The sequence below is a fragment of the Aotus nancymaae genome, unplaced genomic scaffold (genome assembly GCF_030222135.1).
Source record: "Aotus nancymaae isolate 86718 unplaced genomic scaffold, 86718_ANA_hifiasm-v0.15.2.pri h1tg000020l, whole genome shotgun sequence".
NCBI classification, from domain to species: domain Eukaryota; kingdom Metazoa; phylum Chordata; class Mammalia; order Primates; family Aotidae; genus Aotus; species Aotus nancymaae.
Genome location: NW_026988432.1, coordinates 30,438,425 through 30,448,785, shown reverse-complemented (window position 1 = coordinate 30,448,785; position 10,361 = coordinate 30,438,425).

The following is a 10,361-nucleotide window of genomic DNA, read 5'->3' as shown; positions in this document are numbered from 1 at the left end:
CACAGGAGATGAAGAGCCTAATAAACATGCTCCATATTTAATATGAGACCCATAGGGTAAAAATGAACCACAGGTAAATAAGCACTGTCAGAAACTGCAATCTGGTTTTTACACTAATCAGGAAATGGGAAACCCAGAATGTTGAATAAACTGGTCCTAGACTGGCAATCCATAGGTACCAGGCATAAACGAACAAAAGTTATCTCCACAAGAAGGTATCATCCTAAATGTCAAAATATCTTACAAATAATTTGCTCAAAAAATGACCAGTATTTAGGCAAAAATTAGCAGACCATACATGGAAACAAACATTTTCAGTGAGAACTAATAGAAATATCCAACAAGGCCAGGTGTGGTAGCTTATGCCTGTAATCCCAGCACTTTGGGAGGCTGAGGTGTGTGGATCACTTTAGGTCAGGAGTTAACCAGCCTGGCTAACATGGCAAAACCCTGTTTCTATTAAAAATACAAAAATTGGCCGGGCTTGGTGGTGCGTGCCTGTAATCCCAGCTATTCAGGAGGCTGAGACAGGAGAATTGCCTGAACCTAGGAGGTGGAGGTTGCAGTGAGCCAAGATCGCTCCACTGCACTCCAGCCTGGCTGACAGAGCAAAACTTCGTCTCTTCAAAAAAAAAAAAAAAAGAAATACCAAACAAAAGGAAACCTACCAGAGCAACCAGAAAAAGACTGCAATAAGAGCACACTTACATATGCACATGTTTGAAAAAAATAACCTACTAGACTCTCTAGAATTACTAGGTTTAAGAACTCAGTGTATAGATTTAATAGTGTATTACACACAGTTTAAGAGAATTAGTAACCAGAATACATGCTAGAAGACTACTTAGGGTTACAACACCCACTGACCCCCAAGTCGGAAAGGAGGAGAGACGAAGTCACAGGAAGCCCAGCAGGAAGTGAGCCCTGAAGTCATGTTTTCCCAAGGAAGCTGTGGACAAGGTAGCCTAGCCAGCACAGGGTTTTTGAGGAACTGCCACCACCTCTTTGGGTCAGCAAAAAAAAAAAAAAAACTCTTCTGTAGCCTTCAAAGGCTAAATGGACTATATTGTCCAGGCTGGACTTGAACTCCTGGCCTCAAGTAAGACTTCCACCTTAGCCTCCAGAGTAGGTCCAATTATAGGCATGTGCCACTGCAGCAGGCTAGTTTTATGTATTTAAATAAATTTACAGTGAAAGCGAAAAAAAGGGGCCAGGCGTGGTAGCTCACGCCTGTAATCCCAGCACTTTGAGAGGCTGAGGCAGGCAGATCACGAGGTCAGGAGTTCAAGACCAGCCTGGCCAATATGGTGAAACCCCATCTCTACAAAAAAATACAAAAAATTAGCCAGGTGTAGTGGCACGTACCTGTAGTCCCAGCGACTCAGGAGGCTGAAGGAGAAGGATCGCTTAAACCCAGGAGGCAGAGGTTTTAGTGAGCTGAGATTGTGCCACTGCACTCCAGCCTTGGCAACAGAGCAAGTCTCCATCTAAAAAAAAAAAAAAAAGCATCTGGAATAGGAGGAACTATAAATACTTGATGAGGATGCCATAGTTGAGAGACTTCCTTGAGTGACTTAAATTTACCAGTAAAATATAACAATTTCGGCCGGGCGCGGTGGCTCACGCCTATAATCCCAGCACTTTGGGAGGCCGAGGTGGGTGGATCACGAGGTCAAGAGATCAAGACCATCCTGGTCAACAAGGTGAAACCCCGTCTCTACTAAAAATACAAAAAATTAGCTGGGCACGGTGGCGCGTGCCTGTAGTCCCAGCTACTAAGGAGGCTGAGGCAAGAGAATTGCCTGAACCCAGGAGGCGGAGGTTGCGGTGAGCCGAGATCGCGCCATTGCACTCCAGCCTGGGTAACAAGAGCGAAACTCGGTCTCAAAAAAAAAAAAAAAAAAAAAAAAAAAAAATAACAATTTCAAGTGTGTATGCACCTAAAAATATGGCCTCAACGTATCATACAGAACTAGAATGAGAAACAGACAAAATCCACTTTTTGAAAGTGAAACATTTTTACTATACTTATCTCAGTAACTGAGCCCCCAAATCAAACAAAACATCATTAAAAATATAGATTTTTGGAATAACGTGATTAACAAACTTAACCCAATTTATATAATAATGTTCACAAATGCATTATTTCAAACACACATAGACTGTTTATAAGAGTTGAACATACTCTGACAATAGAGTAAATGCCCATATATTTTAAAAAATTGAAATCATGCAGAGTATGGTCTGTGCATAATTAAGCTAGAAATCAATAATTAATAATAACCAGAAAATCACCTATATTTAAAAATTAAGAAATACTTTTCTACATAACCTAGGGGTGCTGGGCATGGTGGCATGCACCTGTATTCTCAGCTATTCAGGAGGCTCAAGTGGGGAGATCGATTGAGCCCAGGAATTTGAGATCAGCTTGGCCAACATAGTGAGATCCCATGTCAAATTAATAAATAATCTAGGGGTCAAAAGAAAAATCACAATGAAAAATTTAAAACTATTTACCTGAGTGATGATGAAAATACTACATATCCAAATTTATGGGCCAGGCACATTGGCTCACACCTGTAATCCCAGCACTTTGGGAGGCTGAGGTGGGTGGATCACCTGAAGGTCAGAGTTCAAGACCAGCCTGACCAACATGGTGAAACCCCTGTCTCTAGTAAAAATATTAAAAATTAGCTGGTTGTGGTGATGGGTGCCGCTAATCCCAGCTACTCGGGAGGCTGAGGCAGGAGAATCGCTTGAACCTGGGAGGCAGAGGTTGCAGTGAGACAGGATCATGCCATTGCACTCCAGCCTGGGCAGCAAGTACAAAACTTATTCTAAAAAAAAAAAAATACCAGGTATGGCAGAAAACAAGATTAAATGACTATAAACTAACATGGGAGATTTGTCAGGAACCAGTAAAAATCTGTTTTCCAATCACCTCTCTCTATCAGAAAGGCTGTCATGAGACAGTTTTTCATCACTTTCCAGGTTCTGATGAGGTGTGAGAAGCCACTATGAGAGTATAAACTCTTGGACTGGGAGAGGTAGCTCACACCTGTAATCCCAGCCCTTTGGGAGGCTGAGGTACGTGGATCACGAGGTCAGGAGATCGAGACCATCCTGACCAACATGGTGAAACCCCGTCTCTTCTAAAAATACAAAAATCATCTGGGTGTGGTAGTGCACACCTGTAGTCCCAGCTACTCAAGAGACTGGGAAGCTGAGTCAGGAGAATCTCTTGAACCCAGGAGGCAGAGGTTGCAGTGAGCCGAGATCACATGACTGCACTCCAGCCTTGTGACAGAGCAAGACTCTCTCAAAAAAAGAGTATGAATGAACTCTTTTTTTTTTTTTTTTTTTTTTTTGAGACAGAGTCTTGCTCCGTTGCCAGGAGCCAGGCTGGAGTACAGTGGCACAATCTCGGCTCACTGCAACCTCTGCAATTCTCCTGCCTCAGCCTCCCGAGTAGCTGGGACTACAGGCGTGCGCCACCATGCCCAGCTAATTTTTGTATTTTTAGTAGAGACGGGGTTTCACCATGTTGGCCAGGATGGTCTTGATCTCTTGACCTCATGATCCACCTGCCTTGGCCTCCCAAAGTGCTGTGATTACAGGCGTGAGCCACTGCGCCCAGCCGAGTATGAACTCTTAATATGGTCTGATGAGAATGGCACTTTACCTCTGTGATCTTCCTAAATCTTACAACCCCAGTTTTTCATAAGAAAAACATAGACAAATTTCAATTGAGGAGCATTCTACAAAATACCTGTCTAGTACCCTTAAAGTGTCAAAGTCATCAAAAACAAAGTCAGAGAAACTGTCATAGCCTAGAGAAGACTAAGGAGACATAATAGCTAAATGTTTTTTGTTTTTTAAATTTATTATTATTATTATTTTCTATTTATTTTTGTTTTTTAATAGCTAAATATTATATGGTATCCTGGTTAGGATCCTGAAACAGAAAAGAACACTAGGTACAAACTAAAGAAATCTGAATAAAGTATTGGCTTTAGTTAATAATATTGTGTCAATGTTTGTGTGATCTTTTTCACCAAGTCTCATATATAGATGCTTCTAAATTCCCTCCGACTTACCAATGTAACACACAAATTTTATCATTTCTGAGTTCTATGACCTGAAAAAGTTTAGGAAGCACTAACCTACAAAAACTCTCATACATGTACACGTGCACAAGGAGACATGTACAAGGATATTTATTGCACCATTGTTTGTAATTGTGAAAAAATGAAAACCGAACCTGTCCCTCAACATGGCAGTAGATACCGTGATATATTCCTGCAAAAGAATGCTATATGGGGCAGGCTCCGTGGCTTGCACCTGTAATCCTAGCACTCTGGGAAGCTGAGGCAGGAGGATCACTTAAGCCCAGGAGTTAGAAACCAGCTGGGACAACATAAGGAGATCCTCCCAGCCCACCCACCAAGAAATAAAAAAATTAGCTGTGCATGGTGATGAACACCTATAGTCCCAGCTAATTTGGAGGCTGAGGTGGGAGGATCACTTGAGCCTGGAAAGTTGAGGCTGCAGTGAGCCATGTTTGTGCCACTGCACTGCACTCCTGGGTTGCAGAGCAAGAGTCTGTCTCAAAAAAAAAAAGAAAGAAGAGAGAGAGAGGGAGGGAGGGAGGGAAGGAGGGAGGTTAAAAAAAGCAAGCTAGCTTTGTGTAGAATAAGAAAAAAATGGGCCAGGTGCGGTGGCTCACACCTGTAATCCCAGCACTTTGGGAGTCTGAGGTGGGTGGATTGCCTGAGCTCAGGAGTTCGAGACAAGACTGGGCAACATGGTGAAACCCCGTCTCTACTAAAATACAAAAAATTAGCCGGGCATGGTGGCATGCACCTGTAGTCTCAGATACCCAGGAGACTGAGACAGGAGAATTGCTTGAACCCGGGAGGCAGAGGTTGCAGTAAGCCGAGATAGCACCACTGCACTCCAGAAAGAGACTCCATTTCCTAAAAGAAAAAAGAAAAAAATGAATGAATTAGAGCTACATATAAAAACATGGGCAAATCTCAAAAACAATGTTAAATGAAAATATCAAGTTGGAAAAAGTTATTCTTTATATAACTTTTTCAAAAACATAAATGCTATATATTTATGGATATATACATATGTGATAGAAATTCAAAACCTTACATGTGAATGATGACTATCGAAACCAGGACAACTGGTACCTCTGGGGGATGGGAATAGGATCCGTAAGGCCTATTTTGGGGATTCCACTATACTTACAGTTTTCTTCCTTTAAAAAAGGAAAGATAAGGCCGGGTGAGGTGGCTCACGCCTGTAATCAGCACTTTGGGAGGCTTAGGCAGGTGGATCAGAAGGTCAAGAGATCAAGACCATCCTGGCCAACATGGTGAAACCCCATCTCTACTAAAAATACAAAAAATTAGCTGGGCATGGTAGTACACGTCTGTAGTCCCAACTACTCGGGAGACTGAGGCAGGAGAATTGCTTGAACCTGGGAGATGGAGGTTGCAGTGAGCTGAGATTGTGCCACTGCACTCCAGCCTGAGTGACAGAGTGAGACTCTGTCTCAAAAAAAGATAAGAGAAGATCTGAAGCAAATATGGCAAAATGTTAGGATTTGATAGACCTGGAAGGTGAATATACCAACGTATTATTCTCTACACTTGTATGCTTAGATATTTTATAACAAAATAAACACAAAATATATCCTAACTCTGATGGTTCTTCAATACTTCCACTGCTTACTGCCACCATTTGACCTGGATAACTTGCAGTAGGCTTCTATCTTATCTCCTTGCTTTCTCTCTCATTCCATTTCACATCCAGGATGATCTTTTATAAATATAAATTAGGTCTCACCATCCTTCTATTCAAAACCTCTCAGTGGGTTTACATTACTCTAAAAATAAGAATCAAATGCCTTATCACATTCCATAGTTCCTTGTTTCAACTGCCTTTATCCCTGGTTCACTTAATATCACTGTCCTTCCTCCAATATCATTATCTATCCTCTCAAACTGCTTGATTTTCTTTATGGAATATGTCACTACCTCAAATTACATTAATTCAGGTATTAGGGGTATAATAAATTTCTGCACCCCCAGCCCTTTACTAGCATATAAGTTCCCTGAAGGCAGGGACTTTATTCTCTACTGTATCCCCATTGCCAAGAATATTGTTCGACTCACATCAAGTATGAAATAAGTATTTTCAGAACAAATGAAGAAATGAATGATTTATTTTCATTCTAAAAGAGAAGGGATGTCATCTCAGTGGTAAAATATGGCAGAATCAAATGTATGGAGGCTGAAAATTGCAGGGTATTCTGTCAACAGTAACAACACTAATAGCCAAGACCCATAAAGTATTCATTGTGTGCCAGGCATTTCCAAGCACTGGAATCACATACTTTTTGGGGTGCATGCCAACTTTGTTTTCCTTCTTATAAGCCCTGCAGATCTATTCATATCTGAGATCCTGCATGCTAGCTACAATTGATTTGATTTGAAAGCAACACTGATTGAGAGAAAAGTCCATCCATTAGCCAGAGACAGCATTCTTTTCCTTGCAGGTTTGAGCTGAGCGATGTGTAGGCTGAAGAAGTTTGAGGATGAGTCATACTAATGGCAGGACACTTTTGAGTGAAGGGAACAGCTGCTGAGGCCCCTGAAGCTACACTGGTCTCTGCCCTTTCTGAACCTTGTTGCTCAATGTTTCCTTGGCTTAATGACATAGGTTACCCTGCTATCCCTTCCAGGAAAATACACCCCCTTCATTTTTAAAACAAACAGAGCTAAGTCTCTTTGTTTTGTCGATTATTCATTCTCTTAAAAACAAAAAAGCAGCCAGGAGCAGTGGCTCATGCCTGTAATCCTAGCACTTTGGGAGGCCGAGGCTCTCGGATTGCCTGAGCTCAGGAGTTCGAGACCAGCCTGGGCTATATGGTGAAACCCCGTCTCTACTAAAATACACACACACACACACACACACACACACACACACACACACACACACACACAATTAGCTGAGTGTGGTGGCGGGCACCTGTAGTCCCAGCTACTTGGGAGGTTGAGGCAGGAGAATCACTCGAACCTGGGAGGCGGAGGTTGCAGTGAGCCAATATCACGCCACTGCACTCCACCCTGGGCAATAGAGCGAGATTTTGTGTCCAAAAAAAAAAAAAAATCTAAATCAAGGAAAGTTGAGTAAGGCAGTCCTTTCCACACATTGTCTCATTTAATCCCTACCACATTATGAGAGATTATTACTGTTCCCATTTTGCATATGAAGAAACAAGGCTTGAACAGGTCCAATACCTTTCCTAAAATCAGGAGTTAGTGATGGGGCAAGATTCCAGCCCTGGCCTGTCTGACTATAGAGCAGCTCTGAACTGCTATGTGGGGCTATAGGAAGGGCGGTAATAGGACTGCAGAGGGGATGAAGTTAGGAAGACAGGGCCAACACTGGGATACAGTTTAGGGTAAATTAAAAAATAACACAGTGATGGGGCAAAACCCAGATTTCACTCTATCTGTGGATAAGATCCAATAGAAGCTCTTTAGTTTTACATTCCAACAATCGTTGGCAGAGAGGATATATACCAACACAGAATGTCTGTATGAATAAAATGTTCTCTCTCTTTGACAGAGTTGACAATGTTTAAAGAATGACAGGATACATTTTTTAGCAATATAAAAAAGTGGAGTTTTAACAATATATATTCAGAGATAGCTTATAGTTGAGTGTCAGAAGGTTTGCAGTTAGGCAGGCACATTTCTTGCCATTCTTGAAAACTCTCTCATTCTTGCATGCCTAGAGAAGCTCTGCTGAAGACAGTGTGACATAAATGAGGCTATGAAGACAGAATTACAAGGTGGGGAGGGGACGAGGAGAGAAAGGGTTTGATGACAAATGTATGATTTGAAGAGAGTTAATAAAACAAAAAGCTTATGATTAACCATAAACCCAGCACTTTGGGAGGCTGAGTTGGGACAATCGCTTGAGGCCAGGAGTTTGAGACCAGCCTGGCCAACATAGCTGGACTCCTGTCTCTACAGAAAAATTTAAAAATTACCTGGGTTGTTGTGGCACACTCCTGTAGTCCCAGATACTTGGGAGGCTGAGGCGGGAGGATCGCTTAAACCCAGGAGTTCCAGGCTGCAGTGAGTTATGATGGTGCCACTGCATTCCAGCCTGAGAGAGCAAGACCTTGTCTCGAAAAACAAACAAACAAACAAATTTATGATTAAAAAACACTTGGAATCCCAGCACTTTGGGATGCCAAGGGTGGGGGGTGGATCACCTGAAGTCAGGAGTTCAGGACTAGCCTGGGCAATATGGTGAAACCCCGTCTCTAATAAAAATACAAAAATTAGGCAGGGCACAGTGGCTCATACCTGTAATCCCAGCACTTTGGGAGGCTGAGGTGGGCGGATCACGAGGTTAGGAGATCAAGACCATCTGGCCAACATGATGAAAGCCCGTCTCCACTAAAATACAAAAAATTGACTTGGCGCTGTAGCCTGCACCCTCCCGAGGTAGGGGAATCTCTTGAACCTGGGAGGCGGAGATTGCAGTGAGCCGAGATCATACCACTGTACTCCGCCTGGTGACAGAGGGAGACTCCGTCTCAAAAAACAAAACAACAGCAACAACAAAAGGGCGGTGGGGCCCAGTGGCTCAGGCCTGTAATTCCAGCACTTCGGGAGGCCAAGGCAGGTGGATAAACTGAAGTCAGGAGATTGAGCCCAGCGTGGACAACATGGTGAAACCCTATCTCTAATACAAATACAGAAACAAAAATTAGTGGGTTGTGGTGGCAGTTGCCTGTAATCCCAGCTACTCAGGAGGCTGAGGCAGGAGAATCGCTTGATCCTGGGAGGCAAAAGTTGCAGTGAGCTGAGACCATTTCACTGCACTCCAGCCTACTCAACAGAGCGAGACTCCATATCAAAACAAACAAACAAACAAACAAACAAACAAAAATTAGGCATGGTGGTGAGTGCCTGTAATCCCAGCTACTGGAGGTGTGGGGTGGCAGGGGCTGAGGCAGGAGAATTGCTTAATCCCAGGAGGTGGTGTAGGGGTTGGAAAAAAAAAAAAAAACAGGCCTGGCGCAGGTGGCTCATGCCTGTAATCCCAGCACTTTGGGAGGCCGAGGTGGGCGGATCACCTGAGGTCAGGAGTTTGAGACCAGCCTGCCCAACATGGAGAAACCCCATCTCTAAAAAAGAAAAACAAAACAAAAAATTCAGAAATCACCTTACAAAGCATCTTTGCTGTGACAGAAGGAAGAAGTGGAGCAACTGGTTTTCTCCAACTGAAATTGGATTGTATTTTTTCAATACTTTAAAAAATAATGTGCCTTGGAGGTGGGGAGTGGTGGGGAGGAAAAGAAAAAAAAAATGAAAATAAAAATAATGTGCCTTGAGAAACAAACAGTAAACTTATGCTGTATTTTCATATACACCAAATAGCATTTTTTTTTTTTTTTTGAGACAGGGCTTCACTCCTATTGAGTAGGTGGGACTACAGGTGCGTAAATAACTTTTTCAAAAAAAGTTCTACTTTCTTCCATTTTGGAGTCAATTTTGCACACATTAGACTGCCGAATGTTGCCCTAAAAAGGCTCTGTTTATTTTTGTTTTCCAGCCTTTTGTTCTCCATATATTTCATCTTGGATAGTTTCTACTGTTACATCACCATGCTCACTGATCCTTTTTCTGTGATTTTAATCTGCTATTAAGCTCGTCCAGTAAACTTTTAATTTCAGAAGTTCATTTTGTTCTATTATAATATCTTCTATCTCTCCTCATTATGCTCACAGTTTTCCTTTCTCGACCACAATAATAGTTATTTTAAGGTCCTTGTCTGCTATTTGATCATCTCTGTAATTCCTGGATATGTTTCTAACGATTTATTTTTCTCCTGTTCATTGGTCACATTATTCTGCCTTTGTAGTTTTTTTTTCATACCTAGCAATTTTGGCTGGATGTTGGGTATTGTGAATAAGACGTTGTCAAGTACCTAAGTTTTGTTTTCTTCCTTTGAAGAATGCTGGGTTTTCTTTTGTCCAGCAGATAAGTTACTTGCAGATTAACTCTATCCTTTTGAGGTTTGTTTTAAACCTTGTCAGGATTTGTCCCTTCACTTGTGAATGCCTTAGATGTTCAAGGAGGTCTCTCCACTCTGATTACTCCAACTTTGAATTTCTTTCGGGCCTGTGTGTATAATGGTAATTTTTCTACTTGCAGCTCTCTGGAAGTTGTTCTTTCCACGTTTTTTGATGTGTATGGTCTCATAGACTCTCATCCTTTGCACACCCAAGTTAGAATTCATCCAAAGACCCCAGGAGACTCCTATGC